Below are 22,942 nucleotides of genomic sequence, written 5' to 3'. Positions count from 1 at the left end.
CTGCATAGAGCATTTTTGTGTATGCATATCTTTGCAAACTTAACTATTTTTTTTCTTAATTTAAATTTATAAAAGTATAATTACTGGGAAGAAGCATGTACACATTTGAAATACAATGACCCTGTTGCCTTATTGCCTCCAAAAAGGTTTTACCAGTTTATATCCATTAGCAATACCAATTTCCTGGAACCTTTGCCAGCACCAAGTATTATTTTTTAAAGACTATTACAGTTTTATGTGCTATGCTATCTTATTCTTTTAGCCATTAAAATTGAATATTTTTCCTGTATATATTGGCTATTGTGTATCTTTTTGAATTGTCTGTTCTTATCCTTTGCTAAATTTGCTATAGGAGTCTTCATTTTCCTCCTAATTGATTTAAAATTTCCTAAAAAGGGAAATTATAATTATTTTCTTTTGCATGAAATGTGGTAATTAGTTGTCATTGATGTTTTTCTGTCAAAAATTGGTAAAGTGGCTATAAGCTTGTTATCATCTCAAACTCCAAAGATCCACAGATCTTGAGTACTTTACATGTGCTTTATAGGATTAAGATAAAAGTAGATCGTTGTGTTTTCATTTTTAAAACAGTATAGTGGTGGCACAGAAACAGACATATAGATCAATAGAGCAGGATCGAAAGCCCAGAAATAAACCGATGCACTTATGGTCAATTAATCTACGAGAAGTTAGGCAAGAATATACGGTGGAGACAAGACAGTGTCTTCAGTAAGTGGTGGTGGGAGAACTGGACAGCTACATGTAAAAGAATGAAATTAGGGACTTACCTGGTGGCGCAGTGGTTAAGAATCCTCCTGCCAATGCAAGGGACACAGGTTCGATCCCTGGTCCGGGAAGATCCCACATGCCGTGGAGCAGCTAAGCCTGTGTGCCACAACTATTGAGCCTGCGCTCTACAGCCCGCGAGCCACAACTACTGAAGCCCACATGCTCTAGGGCCCATGCTCCTCAACAAGAGAAGCCACCGCAGTGAGAAACCCGTGCAATGCAACGAAGAGTAGCCCCTGCTCACTGCAACTAGAGAAAAGCCCACGCGCAGCATCGAAGACCCGACGCAGCCAAAAAAAAAAAAAAAAAGAATGAAATTAGTACGTGCTCTAACACCATATACAAAAATAAGCTCAAGATGGATTAAAGACCCAAATATAAGACCAGGTACTATAAAACTCCTAGAGGAGAGCATAGGCAGAACACTATTTGCCATAAATTGCAGGAGTATTATTTTGGATCCATCTCCTAGAGTAGTGGAATTAAAAACAAAAAATAAACAGGACCTAATTAAACTTAAAAGCTTTTGCACAGCAAAGGAAACCATAGAAAAAAAAAAGACAACCTGTGGAATGGGAGAAAATATTTTGAAGAATATCCTTGTTTGCTGGAAATACATACTAAAGTATTCGAAGGTGATGTGGCATCATGTTGGCAACTTACTCTCAAATGGTTCAGGAAAAAAGAAGGAAGAAAGTTCTTTGCACTGTACTCACAACTGTTTTATAAATTCAAGATTGTTCCAAAAAGTACATAGAGGCATACGTGCACACACTTTCACTAAAAATTTAATAGTTAATTACTATGTAATCCAAATATTCAATTCCATAACTAGTAATTTTACCTTTAAAATTGCAATTTCCAAAGAAATGAATATATCAAAGAAAACAAGCTTCTTTCACAACTTCATATTTGGATACATGATTGTAAAAAGGTAATCTACATCCGCCTCCCTCTCATCTCACTTTTGCTGCCATTTCTGCCTGAAATCAATCAAACAAAACCAAATACTCTGGTAGAGAAAGGTAGTCTGGGTTACAAAATATATGACAAGTTATCTTCTCCTGGTCATACTTGTTTGATGCCATACATATGTCACACTCACAAGCTCAGTATTTTTAACTATGCCATCCCCTCTTCACTAACACTGTCAACCTGATAGACCAACAATTAATTTAAACATTCATTCAACATTTATTTAGCTCCTCTACTGGACTAAGGACACAATATAAGAGGAAATCACTCTAGTGAAGTTCACAGTTGAGAGAAAATAAAATTAGTCAAGTTTAAAGTAATGCAGTATGTGCTTTAATAGAAATATGGGATATTATGCAAGTGGAGAAGAGGGAATCCTTAACACTGTCCATAAAGGATCAGAGAACGCTGCACAGGGTATGTGACACCTGAGGTCAGTCTTGAACACTGAAATGGGTATTTGACAGACATAGTTTTAAAATTCAAAATTAATGGTAATTTTATTTTTTTGTGAAGAGTTGAGAAAATGCCAGATTTAACTACATTTTTTTCTAGTTATATTAGTGCCAAAAATGAATAAGCTAGTTTTAGGTTACCAATGGGTTTTGAAGATTATAGATATGTGTATACCTTTACTAAATATGAATAAATGAATTCAATCTTTCTGCACCACACGGCATGCAGGATCTTAGTTCCCCTACCAGGGATCCAACCCGTGCCCCCTGCAGTGGAAGTGCGGAGTCTTAACCGCTGTGCCGCCAGGGAAGTCCCTAAACAACAAATCTTAGTCAGAATTTTATTTTAACTGGTCAAGTTTTTAAAAATGTGACTCTTACTGAGCTCCTATATCTCTCTGTCTTTATAGAAGATGTTATAGTGAAACATAACATCTAAGAAGGAGACTGGAATGGCATTTGCAATAACTTTAATTCACCTCTGGTATTACAGCACAGTTACATTTTTAATAAAGTAATTTTGAGAATATAGATATAAAGGTTGTAATCCTAAAACTGGCAGGTGTGTAGAATAGGATGAGGAAAAGGAAGCAAATTAGAGAAGGAAAATGGTAAATTGAAATGAGTTTATTATTATAAGAAACTATGACATTTTTTGGTACAGGATAAGAATATAAGATTATCAGCATTTTTTAAATATAAAAACTTGCATTTTAACCTGTTTTCATGTTAGAACTTTTTTCCCAGGTGCTATTTTCAGCTGTAGCTGTTAGAGGGCTGAATTTATTCCAGTCTACCTAGTTGTTCATTAACCTATTAGCACTTGACTAATAGGTTCAAAAAAATCTACTGCTTGTTAGTTGAAACTGCTAAGAGCTGGAATTAGAACTATTCTGCTTCTAGTATATCTTCCAAATCTGATTTCATTTTGCGAAAAGTTCCTTTTAACTTTAATAGACTGACTTACCATGTTATGATAAACAACAAGTAGGATTATTTCTATTATAGGAGAGTGGGCAAGTGGATAGCTTACATTAGTTTTGTATTACACTTCACCCACAGCTTTGTAGAGCACTTTGATATACATTACTTCATTTAATCTTTCTGCACCTAAGAGGTATAGTTATCATCTACATCTTATAGATGATAAAACCAAAACCCCAAATGATTAAGAGACTTGCCCAAGTTGGCACTGTTAATCAGTAGAACAGCTAGGTTTAAAAAAGGTATTCTGGGGCTTCCCTGGTGGCGCAGTGGTTGAGAGTCCGCCTGCCAATGCAGGGGACACGGGTTCGTGCCCCTGTCCGGGAAGATCCCACATGCCGCGGAGCAACTAGGTCCGTGAGCCATGGCCGCTGAGCCTGCGCGTACAGAGCCTGTGCTCCGCAACGGGAGAGGCCATAACAGTAAGAGGCCCGCATACCGCAAAAAAAAAAAGGTATTCTGACTTCTGATCTGTTCCTTTTTTTTTTCTGTAACCTTGGCCAAGATCATTTATTTACTGACTGCACATATAATAGTAAAAGACAAAAATATGATTCCTGCCCTAACTGAGCTTACCTTCTAGTTGGGGAGACAGACTAATAAATAATCCGTTAAAAATAGTATGCTAAGTGCTCTGAAAGGGAAATACAGATTGATGAAGTGGGACATTAGAAGGTACCAATGTGCCAGGGAATCAGAGAGGGGCTTTTGATAGAAGGTGACATCCAAACTCAGTCCTGAAATTATAAAAATTCATCAGGTGAAGGTGGAGGGGCTGTGTTGGAGGAAGAATGTTTTAGGCAAAGGGGAGACTATCATACTGGAAAATTTGGAGATGAGCAAGAGCTTAGTATGTTGGAGGATTGAAAGAAATTCAGTATAGCTGGATCACAGAGCTAGAGATTGGGGAAGAGTAGAATAAGGGAGGGAAAAGGTATAGCTGTGCAAGATGTGGTAAACCAAGGCTGGATATGATAAGAACCTGAATCAGCAACACGATGCAGAGAAGAGACCCTCAGGTATCATAGAAAGCTGAATAAATGTGATAGAGATATCATAGTCAACTAGTGATATTTTATACAGTTATTACATATGTCTTGTGTTTTCTTTGTACAGTGAAGGTCACATGATCCTAATAGTTGAAAACAGGTAACTCTGCACTCTTCACCATGGTGAATCTTGGAGATCAGCTCTGGCTATGAGATTCTTTTGCAACCATTTCTACTCTGGCTTCCCTACTCTGGTATGTGTGGGTTAATCTTCCTCCAACGTGTTCTAAAGTAGGTCTTGGACCCAAAGTTAATAGAGGATAAATAAGTAAGTGAGGGTTACCCTTGATAGACTTAATAGTTATCTCTGTTGTCTAGAGAAGATGTTAGGGAGAAAGTAGGAATGGAGGGGTGGAAATTATGATTTGTTGCCATAATGGTATTTAGTTAATTTTTAAGCATAAATTTAGGTTGTTAATATACTGAATATTAAGATATTTGGGGAGGTGGCCATTTATTCAATATATTTTGTGCTCAGTGCTTTAAAGAGGCTTACCATTGTTAATAGGGCAGACAGACACAATTTCAACATAGTTTGGTAAGTGCTACATCAAAATAGTTTCATGCTAAAAATAAGGCAGCAGAAGATAATGAGTTCCATTTTGGATATGTTGAAATTAAGACTCTTGTGGGATATTGAGCACCTACTATGTACCAAGCACTAATCTAGATGCTGGGGACACAGAATTAAAGAAAACAAAGTTCCTGCCTTCACCAGTTTATATTCTGGTAGTTGGAAAGAGACAATAAATAATTATCGGGCCTCCCTGGTGGCGCAGTGGTTGAGAGTCCGCCTGCCGATGCAGGGGATACGGGTTCGTGCCCCGGTCTGGGAGGATCCCATATGCCGCGGAGCGGCTGGGCCCGTGAGCCATGGCCGCTGGGCCTGCGCATCCGGAGCCTGTGCTCCGCAAAGGGGGAGGCCACAACAGTGAGAGGCCCGCATACCGCCAAAAAATAAATAAATAAATAAATAAATAAATAAATAAATAAATAAATATCAAATGTCAGAGGGTAAGATCAGGCAAATCCATAGAGAGAGAAAGTCAGTGGTTGCCAGGGATTTGGGGCATGAGGGAGTGGGGAATGACTTGCTAATGGATATGTAGTTTCTTTTTGGGTTATGAAAGTGTTCTGGAATCTTAGGTAGTGGTGATGACTGTAAAACTTTGTGAATAAACTCAAACCACTGAACTGTACAGTTTAAAGGGTGCCCTTTTGTTATGTAAATTATATCTCGATTTTAAAAAAATGCAGGGAGTGAAAAAAGCAAAGCAGGATTAGGAAGGATAATAAAGTGCTAGTGGGTGCTATTTTATATAGGGTGGTCAGAGTGCCTCAAAGAAGTGGTACCTCATTTGTACAGAGACCTGAAGGAATTGAGGGAGTAAGCTATGGTAATATCTAGGGAAAGAATTTTCCAGATGGAGTAATAGTAAGTTCAGAGGATTTGAGATTGGGAAGGTGCTTGGCATGTTCAAGAAACTACTAGTAAGGAGGCCAGCATGGCTGGAGCAGAGTGGGTAACGAGGAGAGTTGTAGAGAGAGATGTTGGTGTGCTGAGATCATGTAAGGACCTTAGGTTTTACTCTGACATGGGAGCTGAGGAGTGATCCGAATTAGGTTTTAAATGGATGATTCAGGCTACAGTGTAGATAACAAACTATAGGAGTGAAATAGTAATTCATTTAGGAGGCGCTTGCATTAGTCCAGGTGAGACAAGTAGACCAGGATTGTGGTAGTGGAGGTAGCAAGAAGAGGTGGAGTTCTGGATATATTTGGTAGGAAAAGCAGATAGGAATTGCTCACGGATTAGGTGTGGAGTGTGAGAGAAAAAGAAAAGTGAAAGATGATAACCAACATTTTTGAACTGAGCAAACTGGAAGAATGGAGTTCTCATTTAACGAGATGGTAAAGACTCTGGTGGGGTGGGGGAGAAGTACATGAAGAGATTGGTTTTAGACACATTAAGGATGAAACGTCTATATTAAGTATCCAGATGAAGATACTGAGTCAGTATTTATATCTAACAGTCTGGAACTGGAAGCAAACAATGATAATCGTCAACTTATGAATATCATGCAGTTATGGTTCAAGTTGAAATTAATAATCAAGGGAGAAAAATAGGAAAGAAGGTGGTTGAGGACTCATTTCCCTGGGGAAAACACCCAAAATATTTAAGGGGAATGGAAAAAGTAGTAGACTAAAGAGGAATCAAAGAGGAAAGAAAAGAAATAGAAGATAATGGAGAGAAGGGTTTCCAGTAGTAGAGTCAGAAGTTGCAGATAAGTCAGTTAGGAGTTTATTGGTGACAGAGAAATTTTAATGGACTAGTGGGAACAGAAGCCAAGTAGTAGTAGGTTGAGTAATAATTGTAAGTAGATAAAATAGAGGTAGCTAGTGAAGACAACTGTTGTACTAAGTGTGGTTGTGAAGGAAAGTGGAAGCTAGAAAGAGATACAGTAGGAATAGGAATCTTGTGGAATGAGGGAGTTGAAGATGAAGGATAGGAATTTATTAATAGAAGAAACTTTTCAAGGACCAAGGAAGAAAAAGGGATGTAGTACATAGGATTGCTTCTTCTCTTGGACCTAAAGGGACACAGGTAAGGATAATTTGTGTCTGGGAAAGGAAGTATGGGGAATTCATGCCTTATAGCCTGCCTGTTTTCTCTCTCGAGCAATAAACACTCATTTGCCAAGAATGATAGATAGAGGTTGGTGGCTTTAAGATGGGGGAGCTGAGGAAATTCTCTGGCTGTCCAGTGGTTAGGACTCCCTGCTTTCACTGCCAGGGGTGCCGATTCGATCCCTGGTGGTGGAACTAAGATCCTGAAAGCTGTGTGGCATGGCCAAAAAAAAAAGATTTCCTGAGCTACTCTGAGGAAAATCATGAATTCATAGTAGTACTAGTCTGTGTGTTTTTATTTTCTCCATAAAAGATTAGACCAGGGGCTTCCCTGGTGGCGCAGTGGTTGAGAATCTGCCTGCTAATGCAGGGGACATGGGTTCGAGCCCTGGTCTGGGAGGATCCCACATGCCGTGGAGCAACTAGGCCCGTGAGCCACAACTACTGAGCCTGCGCGTCTGGAGCCTGTGCTCCGCAACAAGAGAGGCCGTGATAGAGGCCCGCGCACCACCATGAAGAGTGGCCCCTACTTGCTACAACTAGAGAAAGCCCTCACACAGAAACGAAGACGCAACACAGCAAAAATAAATAAATTAATTAATAAACTCCTACCTCCAACATCTTCTTAAAAAAAAAAAAAAAAGAATTGACCAGGACTTCACTGGTGCACAGTGGTTAAGAATTCACCTGCCAATGCAGGGGACACGGGTTCAAGCCCTGGCCTGGGAAAATCCCACATTCCACGGAGCAGCTAAGCCCGTGCACCACAACTACGGAGCCTGCACTCTAGAGCCTGCGTGCCACAACTACTGATTCCGCATGCCACAACTACTGAAGCCCGCGCGCCTAGAGCACATGCTCCGCAACAAGAGACGCCACTGCAATGAGAAGCCCGGGCACCACAACGAAGAGTAGCCCCCGCTCGCTGCAACCAGACCTGCACACAGCAACAAAGACCCAATGCAGCCAAAAATAAATTAAAAAAAAAAAAAAAAAAGAATCGACACTATGATTCAGGAATATTGAAGATGAGTGGTTACGGTTATTGAGGACTGGGCATGATTAATAGGATGAATATGTTAGAAAAACAATAAGGGCGGGGTAAAGGAATTCTTCAAGGTACAACCTCATCTATTCCTTGAAGTTATCATCCATTGGTCTTTTTCATTTGTGTTTCTTTTCACTGTTAATGCTGCCTTACGTTTAATCTATATAATTAATATGTATTTATATATTTGTGTATCTTGAACTTTTTTAATATAGAAAGGTACAAAACAAGGAAGAATCACATGAAAGCCCATTGTGTCTAGATATGACCACCATTAACATGTTAATTATTCTTTCAGCCATATCTCTCTGTACTCTATGTATGTGTACGCATCTACTTATTTGTACATTTCTGCATAATTGGGATATAGTACATCCTGTTTTCTTATCTGCTTCCTGATATTATTATGTATAGATCTATTATAATTATTATAATAGCTGCAAAGTACAGTAGTCGCTCAATATCCACCAGGGATTGGTTCCAGGACCCCCAAGGATACCAAAATTAAATGCTCAAGTCCCTTATGTAAAATAGCTAGTATTTGCATATAACCTACACATATCCTCCCATATACTTTAAATCATCTCTAGGTTACTTTTAATATCTAATATAATGTAAATGCTATGTAAATAGTTACCAGTCTGTAGCAAATTAAAGTTTTGCTTTTTGGAACTTTCTTGATTTTTTTTTTTTTTTTTTTAACTGTGGTTGGTTAAATCCAGTGATGGTGTAACCTGGGGATCCTGAGAGCTGACTGTATTCCATAGCGTAATAACAAATTATACTTCAATCAGCCAATCTTTGATGATGGGCTTTTTTTTTTTAAACTTTTTAACCGTTATAAACATCACTATAAAGAACACCATGGGGCTTCCCTGATGGCGCAGTGGTTGAGAGTCCGCCTGCCGATGCAGGGGACATGGGTTTGTGCCCCGGTCCGGGAAGATCCCACATGCCGTGGAGCGGCTGGGTCTGTGAGCCATGCCCGCTAAGCCTGCGCGTCTGGAGCCTGTGCTCCGCAACGGGAGAGGCCACAACAGTGAGAGGCCTGCGTACCGCAAAAAAAAAAAAAGAAAAGAACACTATGGATACTTTTTTTTCTGTAGTAGTATGGTTATTTCCTGTGAGTAATAATAGTTAATACTTATGTCGTGTTTTGTCTATGGTGAGCACTATTCTAAGCACTTAAATTTTTTTTTTTTTTTTTTTTTTTGCGGAACACGGGCCTCTCACTGTTGTGACCTCTCCCGTTGCGGAGCACAGGCTCTGGACGTGCAGGCTCGGCGGCCATGGCTCACGGGCCTAGCTGCTCTGTGGCATGTGGGATCCTCCCAGACCGGGGCATGAACCCATGTCCACTGCATTGGCAGGCGGACTCTCAACCACTGCGCCACCAGGGAAGCCCTAAGCACTTAAATTTGACTTTTCCTTTTAAATTTGTCCTGCTGTTAAATTTCGAGGGAATCCTTCAGATGTGCATCTTTTAGCTTCATCTTGAGAATGGAGTAACTAAATAAGACTACCCACATGTAATTAGATAAGGCCACACCCAGACCATCCTATAATGTTTTGGTTAAGTGCTTAGGCTTTGGAGTCAGAACAGATCTGGATTCAAATCGTTGCTGTGCTACTTACTGTAATTGTAGGACTCTAAACTTTAGCTTTCCAGTTTGTTTAATGAAAGACATTTAAAGCATAATACCTTTTTTTTCTTGGGAAAATTTTATAACTAAGAAGAAATAATAATTAGTTTTTAGAAAATTTAAAGTCCTTCAGGATGCAATTTAATGTTAGAATTTCCTTTTCTAAGTTAAAGGAAGGTAAAGAAATCTTTGTTATCTTTTGTCTATAAAACGTTCATAAGATCTATTACTATAAATCATGTATTCAAAGAATAGTTAACGATCAAAGAAAATGTCCATGATGAGTGTTAAATTTTTAAAAAGGAAAATATGAAACTGATCCCAATTTTACTAAAAAAGAAAAGTCTAGTAGGAAATAGATTAAAATGTTAGAATGGTTATCTCTGAGAATTGGGATTTGAAGTGACTTAATTTTCTCCTTTATACTTAAAAGAATCCCCGTTTTCCATAATGATATATCCTTTATATATCTTTTTTTGCCTATCACTTTTATAATTTAATGAAATATTAAAATGTTAAAATAGGAAGCTTCATGTATTATTGGGTTGGCCAAAAAGTTCATTCCAGTTTTTCCATAAGATGTTACGGAAAACACCAGAACGAACTTTTTGGCCAACCCAAGAGACCATTGTAACTAACTGAAATTTTTCTTTTTAATATTTATTTATTTATTGGCTGCATTGGGTCTTAGTTTTGGCATGCAGGATCTTTCGTTGCAGTGCACGGGCTTCTCTCTATTTGTGGCGCACAGGCTCTGGAGTGTGTGGGCTCTGTAGTTGCAGCACATGGGCTCTCTAGTTGTGGCGTGGACTCAGTAGTTGCGGTGCACGGGCTTAGTTGCCCCATGGCACGTGGGATCCTAGTTCCCTGACTAGGGATTGAACTAGCATCCCCTGCATTGCAAGACCGATTCTTAACCACTGGACCACAAGGGAAGTCCCCCTACCTGAAACTTTTATGATACCATCTTTTTAATTTTTCCTCACAGATTTTAATTTTCAGTGTTTGCATTTATTACAGCCCTCTAAGTCCTCTTCATGTTTTTCATTTATATAATGCATTAAAGGACTTAGAACGTATTTTGCTCTTAAGATCTGCTTCTGTTATGTGTATAATTTCAGGATTGTCATTTCCTTCATATATATTCTAAACAAAAGAACTTGAGATTTGAACAATTTACTTGTCAGTACCATTATGTACAAGCAGCTTTTGGTGACTGAGAGAACTACCAGTTACAGATTTCCAATGGCATTAATATTAATGCAATTAGCTCTATTAATGATTAATTATATTAATTAATTATATTAATGACTAATTATATAAATAACAATGGCTAAAATTTGTTTAATTCTTTCAAAGAGCCTGGGTCATTAAATTCTTGAATTATATCATTTAATCCTCAGAACAACCCTGTGAAGTGTAGATAGCATCGTAACTCATCTGTTTTACAGATCAGAAAACAGACTGAAAGTAACTTGTCCAGGGGTACATGGTAGCAAGCAGTAGAACTGGCATTCAGATGGTACTCAATTTGGTACCAGAACCGCCTCTCCCTTCCCCCCCATGATAAATTTATCTGACCTGGTTGTTGGTGAGATTTGCTGAGATAATATATATTAAAAACATCTAGCACTGGGGCTTCCCTGGTGGCACAGTGGTTAAGAATCCACCTGCCAATGCAGGGGACAAGGGTTCAATCCCTGGTCTGGGAAATCCCACATGCTGCAGAGCAACTAAGCCCGTGTGCCACAACCACTGAGCGTGCACTCTAGAGCCCGTGTGCCACAACTACTGAGCCCACACGCCACAACTGAAGCCTGTGCGCCTAGAGCCCGTGATCCACAACAAGAGAAATCACTGCAATGAGAAGCCTGCGCACCACAATGAAGAGTAGCCCCCGGTCACTGCAACTAGAGAAAGCCCGCATGCAGCAACAAAGACCCAACGCAGCCAAAATTAATAAATAAAATAAATAAAAGCCAACTCTTAAAAAAAAAAATCTAGCACTGTATTTGTACCTAGTAGGTGGTCTGTGGTTGTGGGATTTTTTGGTGGTTGTTGTTTTTTTTTTTTTTTTTTTTTTTTTTTTTTTTTTTTTTGCTGTACGCGGGCCTCTCACTGCTGTGGCCTCTCCCGTTGCGGAGCACAGGCTCCGGACACACAGGCTCCGCGGCCATGGCTCGCGGGCCCAGCCGCTCCGCGGCATGTGGGATCTTCCGGGACCGGGGCACGAACCCGTGTCCCCTGCATCGGCAGGCGGACTCTCAACCACTGCGCCACCAGGGAAGCCCTGTTTTTTTTTAATATTTATAAATTTATTTATTTATTTATTGGCTGCGTTGGGTCTTCGTTGCTGCGTGCGAGCTTTCTCTAGTTGTGGCAAGCGGGGTCTACTCTTCATTGTGGTGCATGGGCTTCTCGTTTTGCTGGCTTGTCTTTGTTGCGGAGGACAAGCTCTAGGCGTGCAGGTTTCAGTAGTTGTGGCACACGGGCTCAGTAGTTGTGGCTCGTGGGTTCTAGAGCGCAGGCTCAGTGGTTGTGGCACATAGGCCTAGTTGCGGCATGTGGGATCTTCCCAGACCAGGGCTCAAACCCGTGTCCCCTGCACTGGCAGGCGGATTCTTAACCACTGCACCACCAGGGAAGTCCCTGGTTGTTTTTTGGCTTTATTTTTTCCTAATAGGAAGAGCAATTACTTTTTTTTTTAAACCTGATATGTTTTATTTTACCAGATAATGGTAATTATATGACCATTTCGCTTTTTCTTTTTTTTTTAATTAATTAATTTATTTTTGCTGTGTTGGGTCTTCGTTTCTGTGCGAGGGCTTTCTCTAGTTGTGGCAAGCAGGGGCCACTCTTCATTGTGGTGTGCGGGCCTCTCACTATCATGGCCTCTCTTGTTGCGGAGCACAGGCTCCAGATATGCAGGCTCAGTAGTTGTGGCTCACGGGCCCAGTTGCTCCGTGGCATGTGGGATCCTCCCAGATCAGGGCTCGAACCCGTGTCCCCTGCATTACCAGGCAGATTGTCAACCACTGCGCCACCAGGGAAGCCCCGGAAGAGCAATTACTTTGACTTAGGTGGCATATTCCACCTGGTGGTCAAATAAGGAATTGTTCTTTAAAAAGTCTATTGATATGAAATTCACATAAATTAACAATTTAAAGTGATCAATTCACAGTGTTATGCAACCACTATCTCTATATATCTATCTCAAAAACATTTTTATCACCCGAAAAGAAACCCTGTATGCATTAAACAGTTGTTCCCCACCTCTGCTTCCCCGTAGCCCCTGGTAACTGCCAATCTGTGTTCTGTCTCTATGGATTTATCCACCTGGTTACTTTACATAAGTGGAATCATACAATATGTGACCTTTTGTGTCTGGCTTCTTTCACTTAGCATGTTTTCAAGATGTATTCACCTTGTAGCATCTATTAGTACTTCATTCTTTTTTATGGGTGAATACGATTGCATTGTATGGATACCACAATTTGTTTATCCATTCATTTTCTGATGGACATGTAGGTTGTTGCCACCTTTTGACTGTTGTGAATAGTGCTGCTAGTCACATGCTGTGAATATGCACATACATGTGTTTGTTTGGGTACCAGCTTTCAGTTCTTTGGGGTAGGGTTTTTGTTTGTTTTTTAAAAAGTGGCCTTTATTGGATTCTTTAAAATCCTATAAAAATATTAACAAAAAAAGAAAGTGGAAAAGCAATATATTAAAAAGTACTGTTGTACATATTTATATCTTTATCATCTTGCATGGAGACTTTAAAATATTAGATGTTTAGTAAATGTTAAATTGAAATATTGGTTTTCAGACTGCTTTCTAATTCTGATTTTGCTGTCAACTATCTGATTTGGGGCAAATTCTTAATCTCTGGCCCTATATAGATAAAGTTTATATATCTATGAACTATATAGATTATAGTTCTTATATCTGTAACATAAGGAAGTACACTAAACTCTTTAAAAATCAGATTTTTAAGTTCTGTGAAAGTCTATACTTTTTTTAAAACTATGAAGTGTTTTGGTACTGCATCTTTATTTCACCCTCTGGAAGGTCAGGTATTTCCCAGCCCTTGACTATCATATACAGTTTCTTTCTCATAGTAAATTTGCCTCTAGAGAGGGATCAAGAAAGTTATGATCTATATGATCAAGAAACTTGAAACCACTGTTTTACTCTTTTAAGCTCTTGCAAAGTTTCTTCAGGAAAGACTCATCTTTTATCTTTCCCTCCTCTTATTTTGTAAGAAGATCTCAGTCATAAAACTCCTAGTGTAGGTATTGAAAAATCAGATGCCTACAGAACTCAGTGTAATGTAAATCAGTGAACTTGGCTGAATGGTACTTTCAGTAACTGGAAAGCACACTAAAAGAGTTTTCCTGAAGATGAGCAAATGAGCCTTTTTGACACAAAGCCTGGGTGCTTCTCCCTCCAGCTGCTTCCACGCTGCGCCCTGGGGCAGATAGCCTCATCCACCAGAGGGCAGACAGCAGAAGCAAGAATAAGTACAATCCTGCAGGCTGTGGAACAAAAACCACATTCACAGAAAGGTAGACAAGATGAAAAGGCAGAGGGCTATGTACCAGATGAAGGAACAAGATAAAGCCCCAGAAAAACAACTAAATGAAGTGGAGATAGGCAACCTTCCAGAAAAAGAATTCAGAATAATGATAGTGAAGGACCTCGAAAAAAGAATGGAGGCAAAGATCGAGAAGATGCAAGAAATGTTTAACAAAGACCTAGAAGAATTAAAGAACAAACAGAGATGAACAATACAATAACTGAAATGAAAAATACACTAGAAGGAATCAATAGCAGAATAACTGAGACAGAAGAACAGATAAGTGACCTGGAAGACAGAATGGTGGATTTCACTGCTGTGGAACAGAATAAAGAAAAAAGAATGAAAAGAAATGAAGACAGCCTAAGAGACCCCTGGGACAACATTAAATGCAACAACATTCACATTATAGGGGCCCCAGAAGGAGAAGAGAGAGAGAAAGGACCCGAGAAAATATTTGAAGAGATTATAGTCAAAAACTTCCCTAACATGGGAAAGGAAATAGCCACCCAAGTCCAGGAAGCACAGAGAGTCCCACACAGGATAAACCCAAGGAGAAACACGCTGAGACACATAGCAATCAAATTGGCCAAAATTAAAGACAAAGAAAAATTACTGAAATCAGCAAGGGAAAAATGACAAATAACATACAAGGGACATCCCATAAGGTTAACAGCTGATTTCTCAGCAGAAACTCTACAAGCCAGAAGGGAGTGGCATGATATGCTTAAAGTGATGAAAGGGAAAAGCCTACAACCAAGATTACTCTCCCCAGCAAGGATCTCATTCAGATTCGATGGAGAAATCAAAAGCTTTACAGACAAGCAAAAGCTAAAAGAATTCAGCACCACCAAACCAGCTCTACCACAAATGCTAAAGGAACTTCTCTAAGCGGGAAATACAAGAGAAGAAAAGGACCTACAAAAACAAACCCAAAACAATTAAGAAAATGGTCATAGGAAGATACATATGGATAATTACCTTAAAGGTGAATGGATTAAATGCTCCAAGCAAAAGACACAGGCTTGCTGAATGGATACAAAAACAAGACCCATATATATGCTGTCTACAAGAGACCCACTTCAGACCTAGGGACACATACAGACTGAAAGTGAGGAGATGGTAAAAGATATTCCATGCAAATGGAAATCAAAATAAAGCTGGAGTAACAATACTCATATCAGATAAAATAGACTTTAAAATAAAGAATGTTACAGGAGACAAGGAAGGACACTACATAATGATCAAGGGATCAATCCAAGAAGAAGATATAACAATTATAAATATATATGCACCCAGCATAGGAGCACCTCAATACATAAGGCAACTGCTAACAGCTATAAAAGAGGAAGTTGACAGTAACATAATAATAGTGGGGGGACTTTAACATCTCACTAACACCAATGGATAGATCATCCAAAATGAAAATAACCATGGAAACAGAAGCTTTAAATGACACAATAGACCAGGTAGATTTCATTGATATTTATAGGACATTCCATCCAAAAACAGCAGATTACACTTTCTTCTCAAGTGCGTACGGAACATTCTCCAGGATAGATCACATCTTGGGTCACAAATCAAGCCTCAGTAAATTTAAGAAACCTGAAGTCTTATCAAGCATCTTTTCTGACCACAAAGCTATGAGATTAGAAATGAATTACAGGGAAAAAAACATAAAAAACATAAACACATGGAGGCTAAACAATACGTTACTAAATAACCAAGAGATCACTGAAAAAATCAAAGAGGAAATCAAAAAATACCTAGACACAAATGACAATGAAAACACAGCGATCCAAAACCTATGGGATGCAGCAAAAGCAGTTCTAAGAGGGAAGTTTATAGCTATACAAGCCTACCTCAAGAAACAAGAAAAATCTCAAATAAACAATCTAACCTTACACCTAAAGGAACTAGAGAAAGAAGAACAAACAAGACCCAAAGTTAGCAGAAGGAAAGAAATCATAAAGATCAGAGCAGAAATAAATGAAATAGAAACAAAGAAAACAATAGCAAAGATCACTAAAACTAAAAGCTGGTTCTTTGAGAAGATAAACAAAATTGATAAACCATTAGCCAGACTCATCAAGAAAAAGAGGGAGAGGACTCAAATCAATAGAATTAGAAATGAAAAAGGAGAAGTTACAACGGACACTGCAGAAATACAAAGCACCCTAAGAGACTACTACAAGCAATGCTATGCCAATAAAATGGACAACCTGGAAGAAATGGACAAATTCTTAGAAAGGTATAACCATCCAAGACTGAACCAGGAAGAAATAGAAAATATGAACAGACCAATCACAAGTAATGAAATTGAAACTGTGATTAAAAATCTTCCAACAAACAAAAGTCCAGGACCAGATGGCTTCACAGATGAATTCTATCAAACATTTACAGAAGAGCTAACACCCATCCTTCTCAAACTCTTCCAAAAAATTGCAGAGGGAGGAACACTCCCAAACTCATTCTGTGAGGCCACCATTACCCTGATACCAAAACCAGAAAAACTAGAAAAAAAAATTATAGACCAGTATCACTCATGAATATAGATGCAAAAATCCTCAACAAAACACTAGCAAACAGAATCCAGCAACACATTAAAAGGATCATACACCATGATCAAGTGGGATTTATCCCGGGGATGCAAGTATTCTTCAACATACGCAAATCAATCAATGTGATACACCATATTAACAAATTGAAGCAGAAAACCCATATGATCATCTCAATAGATGCAGAAAAAGCTTTTGACAAAATTCAACACCAATTTATGTTAAAAACTCTCCAGAAAGTGGGCATAGAGGGAACCTACCTCAACATAATAAAGGCCATATATGACAAACCCACAGCAAACATCATTCTCAATGGTGAAAAACTGAAAGCGTTTCCTCTAAGATCAGAACGAAGACGAGGATGTCCACTCTCACCACTATTATTCAACATAGTGAGTAGTGAAGTCCTAGCCCCAGCAATCAGAGAAGAAAAAGAAATAAAAGAAATACAAATTGGAAAAGAAGAAGTAAAACTGTCACTGTTTGCAGATGACATGATACTATATGTAGAGAACCCTAAAAATGCCACCAGAAAACTACTAGAGCTAATCAATGAATTTGGTAAAGTTGCAGGATACAAAATTAATGCACAGAAATCTCTTGCATTCCTATACACTAATGATGAAAAATCTGAAAGAGAAATTAAGGAAAGACTCCCATTTACCATTGCAACAAAAAGAATAAAATACCTAGGAATAAACCTACCTAGGGAGACAAAAGACCTGTATGTAGAAAACTATAAGACACTGATGAAAGAAATTAAAGATGTTACCAACAGATGGAGAGATATACCATGTTCTTGGATTGGAAGAATCAATATTGTGAAAATGACTGTACTACCCAAAGCAATCTATGGATTCAATGCAATCCCTATCAAATTAGCAATGGCATTTTTTACGGAACTAGAACAAGAAATCTTAAGATTTGTATGGAGACACAAAAGACCCCGAATAGCCAAAGCAGTCTTGAGGGAAAAAAATGGAACTGGAGGAATCAGATTGCCTGACTTCAGACTGACTATACTACAAAGCTACAGTAATGAAGACAATATGGTACTGGCACAAAAACAGAAATACAGATCAGTGAAACAGGATAGAAAGCCCAGAGATAAACCCACACACCTATGGTGAGCTAATCTATGACAAAGGAGGCAAGGATATACAATGGAGAAAAGACAGTGTCTTCAATAAGTGGTGCTGGGAAAACTGGACAGCTACATGTAAAAGAATGAAATTAGAACACTCCCTAACAGCATACACAAAAATAAACTCAAAATGGATTAGAGATCTAAATGTAAGACTGGACACTATAAAACTCTTAGAGGAAAACATAGGAAGAACACTCTTTGACATAAATCACAGCACGATCTTTTTTGATCCACCTCCTAGAGTAATGGAAATAAAACAAAATCAAATGGGACCTAATGAAGCTTAAAAGCTTTTGTGCAGTAAAGGAAACTATAAACAAGACGAAAAGACAACCCTCAGAATGGGAGAAAATATTTGCAAATGAATCAATGGACAACGGATTAATCTCCAAAATATATAAACAGCTCATGCAGCTCAATATTAAAAAAACAAAAAATCGAATCCAAAAATGGGCAGAAGACCTAAATAGACATTTCTCCAAAGAAGACATACAGATGGCCAAGAAGCACATAAAAAGCTGCTCAACAGCACTAATTATTAGAGATATGCAAATCAAAATGACAATGAGGTAACACCTCACACCAGTTAGAATGGGCATCATCAGAAAATCTACAAACAACAAATGCTGGAGAGGGTGTGGAGAAAAGGGAACCCTCTTGTACTGTTGTTGGGAATGTATATTGATACAGCCGCTATGGAGAACAGTATGGAGGTTCCTTCAAAAAGTAAAAATAGAATTACCATATGATCCAGCAGTCACACTATTGGGCATATAGCCAGAGCAAACCATAATTCAAAAAGACACATGCACCCCAATGTTCATTGCAGCACTCTTTACAATAGCCAGGTCATGGAAGCAACCTAAATGCCCATCGACAGATGAAAGGATAAAGAAGATGTGGTACGTATATACAATGGAATATTACTCAGCCATAAAAAGGAATGAAATTGGGTCATTTGTTGAGTTGTGGATGGATCTAGAGACTGTCATACAGAGTGAAGTAAGTCAGAAAGAGAAAAACAAATATTGTATATTAACGCATGTATGTGGAACCTAGAAAAATGGTACAGATGAACCTGTTTGAAGGGCAGAAGTTGAGACACAGGCGTAGAGAACAAACGTATGGACACCAAGGGAGGAAAGCCGTGGGGGGGTGGGGATGGTGGTGTGATGAATTGGGCGATTGGGATTGACATGTATATACTGATGTGTATAAAGTTGATGAGTAATTTTTTAAAAAAGTTTTCCTTGTGGGAATATATACTTAATGTTGCCAGATCTTGTGATTTGTCAAGAGAAGCCAGAAATCTGGATTATGTAAAATCACGTTACTAAATGTTGACTACTAATTCAGAATGTTTTAGAACACTGTGCAGGCCAGACAGAACACTTCTTCAAGTCCAGTTATGTACTGTAGAAAGTGCAAGACCTGCAGAAAGAAGAGCTGTGCACTTCAAAGTGAAATTAGTCATCTTGAACTGGTCATGAGGTATTCACCCGATTGCCTTTGGAGTAAAAGAAATAATGCTCATAGAATATCTCAATAACAACTCCTCATTGCACACCCTATTGAGGACAGGGATTATGACTTTTATTTTTGTTAGTAGCTCCAGTTAATATCTCCATAACTCAGTGGTTCCTGGTAATCCCTCACTGATTACATGTAATTTTAGCAGCTGTGGCTCCCTTCATAACGAAGTTTATAGATTTATGGCAGAAACAGCCACAGATTATAACCAGATCACATGTAAACTTCTGGCACATTTTAGGTTGGGAGATTTTAGGTTGGGGAAACAGCTGCAGTACTGTGTTGTTAGTATGTGTTCAGCTCTTGTTTACCCTCACGTTTATATTTTTAGCCTTACTAGGACGATAGTAATTATTTCTGTTTTTTGTTTTTGTTTTTATTTTTTGCGGTACGCGGGCCTCTCACTATTGCGGACTCTCCCGTTGCGGAGCACAGGCTCCGGACGCGCAGGCCCAGCGGCCATGGCTCACAGGCCCAGCTGCTCCACGGCATGTGGGATCCTCCTGGACTGGGGCACGAACCCATGTCCCCTGCATCGGCAGGCGGACTCTCAACCACTGCGCCACCAGGGAAGCCCTATTTCTGTATTTTTTACTTTGTTTTGCTTCCCTAAAAAATGAACTGATTTGTGTAAGTAGAACTTCATTGTTTTTATTTTTGTTTTTTAAAGATGCTGGCCACATCATTAGGTATTTCTCTCTTCTGAGTCCTTTGAATGAAGTTTGAATTCTGTTTCATGCATCTGTTCATCTATCCATCCATTTAATAAACATTATATTGACCTTATCAAAGAGGCCAAGGCCCTGTAAGATCTGCCCTCTACCATCCGCACTAACCTTATCTCATGCTAGGAAGCAGACTCTCTTGATTGCTATGTTTTAACCACATTGTGCACCTTTCAGTTACTGAAACATGCCATGTCTTTTCCTGCTTAAGGACTTTTGTACATGTTGTTACCTCAGATTATTTTACTTCTCTTTCTGCTCTTTGAGTTGCTGATTCTTATCTCCAGGAACCTTTCAGAGAGGCCTTCCCTGACTATTTTCTCTTAAAGTATTATTCTTTATTACAGATTCTTATTTGTTTTCGTCATAGCATTCATCCCACTTTGAATTGTTAAAAATTATTTCCTTGTTTTTCTGTTTCTCTCATTACAGAAAAATTCCTTAAGTACAGGGACTTTTTTGTGTTATTCAGTTTTGTATCCTTGGCTCCCAGTAAATTACTTTTGAATGAGATAATTACTTGTCAGCATAGTAATCATATTGTATGCCTACATTATGCTGGACAATTTGTTCTAGGTATGTTATGCACATTATTGCTAGTGCTCACAACTCTACAAGGTAGATAGATATTACTGTTATATTATAAATGAGACAATCAAAGGCTTACTGTGTGATGAGTAACTTGCCCAAAGTCAGAAAATAAGTGATAGAGCTGTATTGAAAGCCCAGTTCTCACTACCTTTGCTCTTTCATTATGGCATGCTACTTAGCTCTTATTTGTTGTGAACAAATTGGTATCCTGACACAAGGATCATACTGCTTTTATACATTTCTGTGTAACCTTGTGGCTTTCTCCTTCCTCACTACCCCCCTCATGCAAAAAAGATTGCAGTAATATTTGAAATACCTAATAACCATCTGCTATATATAGTATCTCATGATACTGACTTTCTGATTTAAGCCAAATGAGAATTCATATACTTTTGTTTAATAATAATATTAACACCCCCTAGTATTAGAAGTTTTATACCCTGAGTCTTTTTTGTTTGTTTGTTTGTCTTTATTTATTTATTTTTGGCCGTGTCAAGTCTTTTTTTAAAAAATTAATTAATTAATTAATTTGTTTGTTTTTGGCTGCATTGGGTCTTCATTGCTGCATATGGACTTTCTCTTGTTGTGAGCAGGGGCTACCCTTTGTTGCGGTGCGTGGGGCTTCTCATTGCGGTGGCTTCTCTTGTGGAGCACGTGCTCTAGGCACGTGGGCTTCAGTAGTTGTGGCTCCTGGGCTCTAGAGCGCAGGCTCAGTGGTTGTGGCACACGGGCTTAGTTGCTCTGCGGCATGTAGGATCTTCCCGGACCAGGACTGGAACCCGTGTGCCCTGCATTGGCAGGTGGATTCTTAACCGCTGTGCCACCAGGGAAGTTCCTGTGTCAGGTCTTAGTTGCGGCTACCCTGAGTCTTAATCCTTAATTCCTCTATATAGTATAATAGTATAATTGGCCCTTTAAACATTATTAGGTATAGAAGGATTTTGTACATTGCCTCTTAAGCATCTGCTTCTAGAGCACAGCCATTGGCAAAAAGAAATAATTGAATTATCTTCTAGAGCACTTTGAAGTTCTCCCACCAAAGTCCCTCAGTATTTACCTCTTCATCTCAAAAATTTGTTTAGGTCTTTTCATTTTCTATTTTCTTTTTCTTTCATGTTAGTAGAAGAAATGCCCAGTCTTTTTCTAAGGTGCCCTCAATCTCCTGGACTTGATTCCATGACATACTTTACCTTGCTTTAATATTTTTCAACTCTTTTTTTTCATTATTTTCTGTCATGTTTTCATTTCCTCATAGCAGTAGTTGCCAAACTTTGTTTAACTCTGCTTTCTATGGAGTTGCCACTGCACATGATACAATTCCAAAAGAAATTATACTTAAAAAGAAAGTTAGAAAACAAAGTCCTTATAGTAGTATAATTCTATAACATTGCCCTAGAAAACTGTTTTATTATATTAATTGCTATGCTAATCTCAACTTCTTCACCATCTAATTGTCCCTTAACCCTTTATTAGCATGCAGGCATTCTCACAGAAATTCAGTTATGATTTCACAGTTGTCAAATCTGATGGTGTTGTCTTAATTAAATCTCTTCTATATGTTCTCTCTTGCATCTTCAAGCTTTTCCTCATTACTGGCTCTTTTCCTTGCACTGTCAAGCATACATAATTTCTTCTTCCACACAATAAAATAGCAAACCCTTCATTTGGCCCTGTCTCCTTAAGTGTTCTTTTCCTTCTCCTTGGAAGGGCTTTGTGAAATAGTAGTCTATATTTCTGCTTACACTGCATTTACTTCCTCAGTTCCATTTGGTCATCAACTCTTTGCCTTCTGGTTTCTATCCCCATCACTCCCTTGATACTTCCTTGGCAAAGGTATCAAGAAATACCTTTTGCCACATTAAGTAAACACATTCTTTCAAGTTTTTTCTTACTTGAACTAAATGAGCCATTTTCATTTGGGGGCATCCGCTTCCAAGATTCTTCTTTTTGACACTCTATTCTCCAGGCTATCCTCTGACTCTTCTTCTCTAGCTTTTTTCCTGGCTTTTTTTCTCACTCTAACCCTTCTGCCTCTTCATTCATTATATGCTCTGTCAGCATTCTTATGTATTTCCACAGTTTCTGTTTTGCTCATTCATGCATTCATCAAATGAGTGCCTATTTGTTCCAGGCACTGTGCTATTGCTGAGGAGACAGTGTGAATGAGATGGACATAGCCACTGTCCTCATGACATGTGTAGCATAATAAGAAATACAGGTAGATAAACTGGTAATTGTGGA

At 38.7% G+C, this 22,942-nt stretch overlaps 1 protein-coding gene across 10 annotated transcripts in view; it reads left to right on the top strand.

The window, feature by feature from the left end:
• Positions 1-22,942, top strand: part of NFAT5 (nuclear factor of activated T cells 5) — a 207,033-nt gene that overhangs the window by 94,777 nt on the left and 89,314 nt on the right. For 4 of the 10 annotated variants that reach the window (XM_082606977.1, XM_082606971.1, XM_082606979.1 and 1 more), the window contains exon 3: positions 4,320-4,446. The exons of the other annotated variants lie outside the window; for them this stretch is intronic. The gene's annotated coding sequence lies outside the window, so the exon portion shown is untranslated. The remainder of the gene's footprint in view (positions 1-4,319; positions 4,447-22,942) is intronic. 10 annotated transcript variants of the gene reach the window in all.

The sequence above is a fragment of the Mesoplodon mirus genome (assembly GCF_964341445.2).
Source record: "Mesoplodon mirus genome assembly, chromosome: 19".
Taxonomy (NCBI): domain Eukaryota; kingdom Metazoa; phylum Chordata; class Mammalia; order Artiodactyla; family Ziphiidae; genus Mesoplodon; species Mesoplodon mirus.
Note: the sequence above shows the minus strand (reverse complement) of the source record. Positions and strands in the feature narration are given on the sequence as shown.